Genomic DNA, 11,290 nt, shown 5'->3' with positions numbered 1-11,290 from the left:
TTCTTAAGCAAAATTTGGCAGAAATTGGTGTTCAAACAGCTAAATTATTTTGTAAGTACTAACTGTATATATTTTTTAAATCCAATCCGGTTTTCGTGCCCACCACAGCACAGAGACAGCTTTAGTTAAAGTGGGAAATGATCTTAGAGTCAACACAGATGCCAAACAGGTCACCGTCCTTGCACTCTTAGATTTAAGTGCTGCATTCAACACTGTTGACCATGATGTCCTTCTCGACAGACTGGAAAGATGAGGCAGCCTCTCCGGGCCAGTTCTAAATTGGTTTAGGACCTATATAAGCGGTTGAGAGTTTTTTGTTAGCCTCGGTGAACATAACTCAGTGAAAATACATATCACATGTGGCGTTCCACAAGGTTAATTTTTGAGTCCGGTACTGTTCAGTTTATATACGTTACCCCTTGCCAGCGTCATCAGAAAGCCCAACATTGATTTTCAGTGCTACGTAGACGATACACAACTTTACATTTCTGTCACCAGAGGATTTTAGCTCCACGGATAAATTATTAGACTGTATTAGTGATTTAAATACTTGGATGGCTCACAACTTCATTCAGCTAAGACGAGACAAGACCAAGGTCCTTATTGTTGGATCCAAAGCACAGAGAGAGAATCTAGCCACACATTTTAATTGACGGCAATAATGATAAAAGATAAAAAACATATGTGTTATTTTAGATTCTAAACTCAATTTGGATTCACACATTCGGAATGTGACCAAAATAGCTTTTTACCACCTGAGAAGAATCAAGGTGTGGCAGTTTCTCTCTCAGGCTGATACAGAGAGACTCATCCATGCCTTTATTACAAGCAGGCTTGACTACTGTAATGCACTCCTGTCTGGCCTACTCAAGAAAGCCATTGGTCAACTGCAAAACATACAGAATGCTGCAGCACAGGTACTGACCAAGACCAGACGGAGATCACACATTCCCCCGGTATAAAGGTGTCTGCACTAGCTGCCGGTGAGTTTTAGAATTCATTTTAAAATTATTCTATTGATTTTTAAATCAATCCACGATTGTGCACCACAATAGATGTCAGACATGCTTACAATACATGTCAGACATGCTTTTAAGTTTAGTTTAGTTATCATGCTCCCAGGCTCTGGAATAGCCTGCCTGAATAGCTTTTCTTTTCATTAGGGTGCTTTTTAGTTGTTCAGTTTGCATCATTCTTTAGTTTTTTTTATCTGTCATTCATTCGTTTTTTATCTGTTTGTGTAGTAAATATTTCAGCTTTTATTTTCATTGTTTTTTATTTTTTATTTTTCCTGTAAAGCACATTGCGTTGCATTCCATGTCTAAAATGGCTGTATAAATAAAGCTTGATTTGATTTGAAGAACAATTAGTGAAAAAAAGATCAGAATTGGGCTACCTGTCTAAACGCAGCCTTATATCTGACTTGGAAACAGAAGAGGGATATTCTCTCGCCTAAACCATTTAAATGCAAAGTATTGAGACACAGAAGGGAACTATCACAATGAGATGTGTGACTAGCTTGGTGGGAACACAAGCTTGAATGTGTGACCTCACACTGACACTTTGCATATGAGATGAAATCATTGAAAGCAGTGGTTTCCACCATGAACTGGACAACTGGCACAGGGTTTACATATTATTCAGTGATATAACACTGCTTTGACACATTGTATCTCGATGAAGATGTCATACAGAGAGTGAGCCATTGTTGGCAAACCTACCATTACATGGGAGAGAAAATGGACTCTCGCAAAATGACAGTTACACAAAACTTGTAAGAAGCAGATTCATAGCTCTAATATCAACTAAAACCAATCTGTTACCAACTTGAGTGACAATATGATGTAGGGACAGACTGCCTCAATATTAATGACACTCATGCATTTGCATAATACTGGTCAAATAGATATTCCCTTTGTATTTATTCCTTGTGTCACTATTTCTTTATCCTATCAATTTTTTTATCTTTAACTATGCATTGTTGGAAATTAACATGTAAGTAAGCATTTCACTGTTAGCCTACACCTGTTGTCTACGAAGCATGTAACAAATACAATTAGATTTGATTTGATTACATATTGTCAGAAAATACGACAGTAAAAAAGATATTACCTAGTATGAAACGTATGAAAATGTAGGCACTCACTACTGTAAGTCGCTCTGAATAAGTGTGTCTGCTAAATTACTCAAATGTAAATGTAGCTGAAAATGTATTTATGAAATATGAGAGTATAATGCCTTTAAAAGACATGGTACGAATGTTAATTTAACCTCTTGGGGCTAGGTGGGACGCTAGCGTGCCACCCGTGGTGCACTCCATCAACAGCAGGTGCATTTCAAGAGCGGCAAATTTGAATCCAAATAAATGTCAAAATTCAAATTTTTCAAAAATACAACTATTTTACACCATTTGAAAGATAAACATCTCCTTAATCTAACCACGTTTTACGATTTCAAAAAGGTTTTACGGCGAAAGCATAAATTTAGAGTATGTTAGGACAGTACATTTACAAGAGTTGTGTGTAATGTTTTGTCAAGTCAAAGACAGGGTCACCAAAACCATAAAACCAGCTAAAATGATGCACTAACCTTTTACAATCTCCATCAGATGACACTCCTAGGACATTATGTTAGACAATGCATGCATTTTTAGTTCTATCAAGTTCATATTTATATCCAAAAACAGCGTTTTACTATGGCATTGATGTTGAGGAAATCGTTTCCCTCCAATAACCGGCAGTCAAGTCAGCGTCACAAATTAAATAATTAAAATTAGAAAACATTGGTAAAATATTATATTGTCATTTAAAGAATTATAGATTTACATCTCTTGAACACAATCAACTTGCCAGATTTAAAAATAACCTTACTGGGAAATCACACTTTGCAATAATCTGAGCACTGCGCCCAGAAAAATACGCGTTGCGATACAGACTAGACGTCATGTTGGGGAGATCTAAAATCGAAAATACTATGTAAATAATCCATTACCTTTGATTCTCTTCATCAGATGTCACTTCCAGGTATCACAGGTCCATAACGAATGTAGTTTTGTTCAAAAAAGCTCATCATTTATGTCCAAAAATCTCCGTCTTGTTAGCACATGATCTAAGCCAGCCGGACTTCTCGTCATGAACGAGGGGAAAAAAATATATTTACGTTCGTTCAAACATGTCAAACGTTGTATAGCATAAATCATTAGGGCCTTTTTTAACCAGAACATGAATAATATTCAAGGTGGACGAATGCATACTCTTTTATAACGTATTGGAACGAGGGTACCCAACATGAACTCGCGCGCCAGGTGTCTAATGGGCCATCATCGTTCCATGGCTCTTGTTCGGTCAGATCTCCCTCCAGAAGACTCAAAACACTTTGTAAAGGCTGGTGACATCTAGTGGAAGCAATAGGAAGTGCCAAAATATTCCTCAGCCCCTGTATTTTTCAATGGGATAGGTTTAAAGGTAATACAACACATCAGGTATCCACTTCCTGTCAGAAAATGTCTCAGGGTTTTGCCTGCCAAATGAGTTCTGTTATACTCACAGACACCATTCAAACAGTTTTAGAAAATTTAGGGTGTTTTCTATCCATATGTAATAAGTATATGCATATTCTAGTTACTGGGTAGGAGTGGTAACCAGATTAAATCGGGTATGTTTTTTTTATCCAGCCTTGTCAATACTGCCCCCTAGCCCTAACAGGTTAACCTCTTGGGGCTAGGTGGGACGCTAGCGTGCCACCCGTGGTGCACTCCATCAACAGCAGGTGCATTTCAAGAGCGGCAAATTTGAATCCAAATAAATGTCAAAATTCAAATTTTTCAAAAATACAACTATTTTACACCATTTGAAAGATAAACATCTCCTTAATCTAACCACGTTTTACGATTTCAAAAAGGTTTTACGGCGAAAGCATAAATTTAGAGTATGTTAGGACAGTACATTTACAAGAGTTGTGTGTAATGTTTTGTCAAGTCAAAGACAGGGTCACCAAAACCATAAAACCAGCTAAAATGATGCACTAACCTTTTACAATCTCCATCAGATGACACTCCTAGGACATTATGTTAGACAATGCATCCATTTTTAGTTCTATCAAGTTCATATTTATATCCAAAAACAGCGTTTTACTATGGCATTGATGTTGAGGAAATCGTTTCCCTCCAATAACCGGCAGTCAAGTCAGCGTCACAAATTAAATAATTAAAATTAGAAAACATTGGTAAAATATTATATTGTCATTTAAAGAATTATAGATTTACATCTCTTGAACGCAATCAACTTGCCAGATTTAAAAATAACCTTACTGGGAAATCACACTTTGCAATAATCTGAGCACTGCGCCCAGAAAAATACGCGTTGCGATACAGACTAGACGTCATGTTGGGGAGATCTAAAATCGAAAATACTATGTAAATAATCCATTACCTTTGATTCTCTTCATCAGATGTCACTTCCAGGTATCACAGGTCCATAACGAATGTAGTTTTGTTCAAAAAAGCTCATCATTTATGTCCAAAAATCTCCGTCTCGTTAGCACATGATCTAAGCCAGCCGGACTTCTCGTCATGAACGAGGGGAAAAAATATATTTACGTTCGTTCAAACATGTCAAACGTTGTATAGCATAAATCATTAGGGCCTTTTTTAACCAGAACATGAATAATATTCAAGGTGGACGAATGCATACTCTTTTATAACGTATTGGAACGAGGGTACCCAACATGAACTCGCGCGCCAGGTGTCTAATGGGCCATCATCGTTCCATGGCTCTTGTTCGGTCAGATCTCCCTCCAGAAGACTCAAAACACTTTGTAAAGGCTGGTGACATCTAGTGGAAGCAATAGGAAGTGCCAAAATATTCCTCAGCCCCTGTATTTTTCAATGGGATAGGTTTAAAGGTAATACAACACATCAGGTATCCACTTCCTGTCAGAAAATGTCTCAGGGTTTTGCCTGCCAAATGAGTTCTGTTATACTCACAGACACCATTCAAACAGTTTTAGAAAATTTAGGGTGTTTTCTATCCATATGTAATAAGTATATGCATATTCTAGTTACTGGGTAGGAGTGGTAACCAGATTAAATCGGGTATGTTTTTTTTATCCAGCCTTGTCAATACTGCCCCCTAGCCCTAACAGGTTAACATCCATCCATCTCTAGAATTTGGCAACTTTTGGAAAGCGTGATGTTTCCGGTGGGTCTCATAGCAAATGTGTTACCATCTGCCCTCCTGAAATTCAAGCAGTCCTGTTTGTTCTTAAGTGAGGAAGATAAAGATATGTGGGAGAAAAAAAGGAGGTGTATCTAATCTCCAAAGAAACCAAATTGCACAAAAGGCTCTGTTACCTCATAGTCAAGCCTTACAGGAGGGTCACTATGACCATATATCTAATGATATTTAGCTCACTACAACGATCTGATGCTTCTTTTCAATTAGCACTCAATCCCCAGATGAGCAGCTCTGTTACAGTAGTCATTATCAGCAGGAACTCCACCGGGAGAAACATCCATCTGTAAATTCACAAAGTGTAGCCGTTTGGCCAATCACAATATGGTCTTTGCCTTCCGATATCTCCTTCATAACTTGACAATCGGTGAAATTAATAATGCCATTTTTTCTGAGCCCTGACACCCCATTACTGTAAGGTGTATCATATGCAATGGATGGCAACCCACTGGTGGCTGAATGAATAGGTTCAATTTGTCCTTTTTTTCAACGGTTGCCAGCCAATAGGATATGGGATGTTTGCAGTCTTGTAGAAGTAATGTGTAAAAATGTGTGCATTGTTCGCTGTATCAATAATTAAACTCAGAATAAATGCTTTCTCATACTCATGCTATAATGTTTCAGGTAAGACAGAAGTGCAGACTGTTGAAGTGACAATGTTTATTACAGCAACAGGGGCAGGCAAACGACAGGTCCAGGGAGGAAGGGGGTTGATAATCCAGAGTAGCGGGGCAAAGGTACAGGATGACAGACAGGCTCAGGCAGAGTGGTCAGGCAGGCGGGCTCAGAGTCCGGACAGGCAAGGGTCAAAATCAGGAGGGCGAGAAAAATAGAGACCGGGGAAAGCAGGAGCTTAGAAAACCACTGGTTGACTTGACAAACAAGACGAACTGGCAACAGACAAACCGAGAACACAGGTATAAATACACAGGGGATAATGGGGAAGATGGGCGACACCTGGAGGGGGGTGTAGACATGCACAAGGACAGGTGAAACAGATCAGGGCATGACAGTTGCAATTACTCATTTTTAACATTTCCCACTCTGAATGAACACCCTAACCATGGATCATCTCATCCAATGCACCATGATCCATCGTGCCAAAATGATTTAATCGTGAGCACATTTTTTACATAATACTGAGCAAATTTCTGGGTGTTTTTGCATTAAATCCTCTTTCCTCTGACAAGATTTTGAATAATAATTTGTCAGTGTTAAATCCCATATTACCATTAATTTAACCATAACCCTCTTAATCTATAGCTTGAATGACTTGAAGAATGGTGTAGTCTTACAGGGCCAACAACAGTGTTGCATCACATGGGAAAAAAACATGAATTGCCTGTTGTGGTATTGTTACTGTTACGCTTACACCATCAACCCTTCCATGTGACCTCCAACCTGGATGTGAATAAAAGGAAGACACTTCAACATTAAAACAGGATCCCCTACATGAGTTTCCCTGAAGAGAGGACCTTGTTGATCAGAAATAAAGAAAAGACAGCGGGAGCTGGCTGCTAGGGAGCACTCCCTCCTCCATTGGAGAGAGGGAGAGAGAGAGCGAGGCAAAGGGAAACTGTTTCATATCCAGTACACAAATGTACATTATAACAAATACATTTGTGTGGAGAGCCAGGGGGGGAGGCACTGGAACGGAGAATGCAATCTCTAGTGTAGGCGGTTCTGTATAAGAAATGAGACATGGTTCCTAAAAAATGCATTGTTTTTTATCTGCACAAAGACACACAAGAGAACTAGTACACTGAGTGAGGGGAGGAGATGCACAGTCTATGAAGCACTGAAGCACAGGGTGTTCAGAAATGCATTGCTTTTGCCTTTCATTAGTTCAAAGGGATCAACCCGATGTTGTGCTGTACAGAGAACAGAGTGTGTGTTCGCCAGCAACGGCTGATAACACACTAAGATATTGATGGAGATGTTGTGGCTATATCTATGGAAATACAGCTCACTCAGATGTTCTCCGAGACTGTGGGTGGCCTCTTTGATATCTTATCTCTCTGAGTCAGCAGTGAAGGATAGGCCACAACCTGTAACATTATGCTGACAGATCCGGATAGCAAAGGGCATTGTCCTGGAATGACCATGAGTGACAGCTGTTTGAGTCATAGCTTGCAGAGCCAGAGGTCAAAGCTGAATCATGGTGGGTTAAGGCTGTACGCTGGTAAAATCTGCAGTCCATGCACACTTAGCATGAGACAGGACCACCCCAATGGCAATTCTATCTGGCTTTTTCAGCCATCCTCATGCCATGTCAGAGAGAGAGTGATTGCTGCCCTCCTGTCCTGTATGTGCCCTTTTTTCCTCAGGTTTTGTTGACATTCAGTATTGTGGACAAACACTCTCCACCCGTGCCTCGTGGATGAACAGCTAATAATTTCACTCCATTCACATCACAGTCAATGACCATTGGAACCCATTCTAAATAGGTTGTAAATAATCATCCTCACACGGGGCACCTGGATAAATTAAGTAGGATCTATTCAAAAATCCTCTAACATTATCATATTGTCTACACCAGGGCTCTCCAACCCTGTTCCTGGAGAGCTACTCTCCTGTAAGTTTTTACTCCAACCCCAGTTGTAGCTAACCTGATTTAAACATAATTCCTGTCCATAAATATATTTAGATTTACAGACACATAGATTTACCCCAAGAGTCCCAAAGAGTTGGACATTGTAATTTAGGAACATTTCCTTAAAACAGAGGCTTTCTGTGTTCTATTGTCAGCTCACAACCTTTCTTTTGAGATAAAAATGCCTTGAACGGCAGTTTGGAGGCAATGTACGTTTGTCAAACACTATTGCCAGAGCCACAGAGTTGCCAACTGCAACTGCCATGCTCTAATATCCTACCAGTTTCCTACTACGGAGCCCGGTAGTCATTCAGGTCAAAAAAAGTATTTCAATCATTGGGTGCTATGTAATGTGTTGTAATGTGTAATTTCAAATATGTTGATATGCCCTGAAGCAGTTTTGTTGATTACTGCACACTGGGCACACACTGGTTGAATCAACGTTGTTTCCACAATTTCAATGAAATGATGTTGAACCAACGTGGAATAGACATTGAATTGACATATGTGCCCAGTGGATTTTGGTTAGTAACTCTTCAGCTTTGAAATTGAGACCAATTAAACCAATAGTTTACTATCAGGTTACAATAATCAACACACTTTACAGTATATAATGCTGGTTGGTCCATAATTGAGAGATATGAACAAAGTGACCTTTTGAGTTAGGGATGGATCAAAATGTACAGAATGTGTACCTGGAGGAAAATGAGGGTCATGCTTTTTCAATTTCAGTCAATGGAAGGGTTTAGTATTTTTGTTTTTATCTAGTATAGGGGAGGATCATGAAATTTGTATTTGAGGACGTTTCAATATTTTCTGTGTTTTAAAATAAATTGCTTATTAGGCTATACATCGATGTGTTCCTGATGCCGCCTCTCATCTCTGATTCTAAGATTGCCGTGCAATACCAAGTGCGCCTATAGGCTATTTAGTGTGTTCTCAATCAAATGATCCATAGCCTATAGCCTATAAGCTACGAAGTTCATGCTCGGAGATGCACAGAGCAAAGATATACTGTATATTTCTAAGATACACTATAGAGAAAAGTATGTGGACACCCCTTCCAATTACTGGATTAGGCTAGTTCAGCCACACCCGTTGCTGACAGGTACAGTTGAAGTCGGATGTTTGCATACACCTTAGCCAAATACATTTAACCTCTTGGGGCTAGGTGGGACGCTAGCGTGCCACCCGTGGTGCACTCCATCAACAGCAGGTGCATTTCAAGAGCGGCAAATTTGAATCCAAATAAATGTCAAAATTCAAATTTTTCAAAAATACAACTATTTTACACCATTTGAAAGATAAACATCTCCTTAATCTAACCACGTTTTACGATTTCAAAAAGGTTTTACGGCGAAAGCATAAATTTAGAGTATGTTAGGACAGTACATTTACAAGAGTTGTGTGTAATGTTTTGTCAAGTCAAAGACAGGGTCACCAAAACCATAAAACCAGCTAAAATGATGCACTAACCTTTTACAATCTCCATCAGATGACACTCCTAGGACATTATGTTAGACAATGCATGCATTTTTAGTTCTATCAAGTTCATATTTATATCCAAAAACAGCGTTTTACTATGGCATTGATGTTGAGGAAATCGTTTCCCTCCAATAACCGGCAGTCAAGTCAGCGTCACAAATTAAATAATTAAAATTAGAAAACATTGGTAAAATATTATATTGTCATTTAAAGAATTATAGATTTACATCTCTTGAACGCAATCAACTTGCCAGATTTAAAAATAACCTTACTGGGAAATCACACTTTGCAATAATCTGAGCACTGCGCCCAGAAAAATACGCGTTGCGATACAGACTAGACGTCATGTTGGGGAGATCTAAAATCGAAAATACTATGTAAATAATCCATTACCTTTGATTCTCTTCATCAGATGTCACTTCCAGGTATCACAGGTCCATAACGAATGTAGTTTTGTTCAAAAAAGCTCATCATTTATGTCCAAAAATCTCCGTCTCGTTAGCACATGATGTAAGCCAGCCGGACTTCTCGTCATGAACGAGGGGAAAAAATATATTTCCGTTCGTTCAAACATGTCAAACGTTGTATAGCATAAATCATTAGGGCCTTTTTAACCAGAACATGAATAATATTCAAGGTGGACGAATGCATACTCTTTTATAACGTATTGGAACGAGGGTACCCAACATGAACTCGCGCCAGGTGTCTAATGGGACATCATCGTTCCATGGCTCTTGTTCGGTCAGATCTCCCTCCAGAAGACTCAAAACACTTTGTAAAGGCTGGTGACATCTAGTGGAAGCAATAGGAAGTGCCAAAATATTCCTAAGCCCCTGTGTTTTTCAATGGGATAGGTTTAAAGTCAATACAACACATCAGGTATCCACTTCCTGTCAGAAAATGTCTCAGGGTTTTGCCTGCCAAATGAGTTCTGTTATACTCACAGACACCATTCAAACAGTTTTAGAAACTTTAGAGTGTTTTCTATCCATATATAATAAGTATATGCATATTCTAGTTACTGGGTAGGATTAGTAACCAGATTAAATCGGGTAATTTTTTTTTATCCAGACGTGCAAATGCTGCCCCCTAGACCCAACAGGTTAACCTGTTGGGGGTAGGGGGCAGTATTGACACGGCCGAATAAAAAACATACCCGATTTAATCTGGTTACTACTCCTGCCCAGTAACTAGAATATGCATATAATTATTGGCTTTGGATAGAAAACACCCTAAAGTTTCTAAAACTGTTTGAATGGTGTCTGTGAGTATAACAGAACTCATATGGCAGGCAAAAACCTGAGAAGATTCCTTACAGGAAGTGCCCTCTCTGACAAGATCTTGTTCTTCTTGTCTCTGTTTATTGAAGACTGAGGATCTTTGCTGTAACGTGACACTTCCTACGGCTCCCATAGGCTCTCAGAGCCCGGGAAAAATCTGAATGATATCGAGGCAGCCCCAGGCTGAAACACATTATCGCTTTTGGCAAGTGGCCGATCAGAGGACAATGGGCTTAGGCGCGTGCACGAGTCGACCCCGTGCTTTATTTTCTTTCGTCTTTTTACCTAAACGCAGATTCCCGGTCGGAATATTATCGCTTTTTTACGAGAAAAATTGCATAAAAATTGATTTTAAACAGCGGTTGACATGCTTCGAAGTATGGTAATGGAATATTTTGAATTTTTTTGTCACGAAATGCGCCGTGCTCGTCACCCTTCTTTACCCTTTCGGATAGTGTCTTGAACGCACGAACAAAACGCCGCTGTTTGGATATAACGATGGATTATTTGGAACCAAACCAACATTTGTTATTGAAGTAGAAGTCCTGGGAGTGCATTCTGACGAAGAACACCAAAGGTAATCAAACTTTTCTAATAGTAAATCGGAGTTTGGTGAAGGCTAAACTTGCTGGGTGTCTAAATAGATAGCCCTGTGATGCCGGGCTATGTAATCAGAATATTTCAAAATGTGCTTTCACCGA

The sequence above is a fragment of the Salmo salar genome, chromosome ssa09 (genome assembly GCF_905237065.1).
Source record: "Salmo salar chromosome ssa09, Ssal_v3.1, whole genome shotgun sequence".
NCBI lineage: Eukaryota > Metazoa > Chordata > Actinopteri > Salmoniformes > Salmonidae > Salmo > Salmo salar.
The sequence above is the reverse complement of the archived record's forward strand: the minus strand, read 5'-3'. Positions refer to the sequence as shown.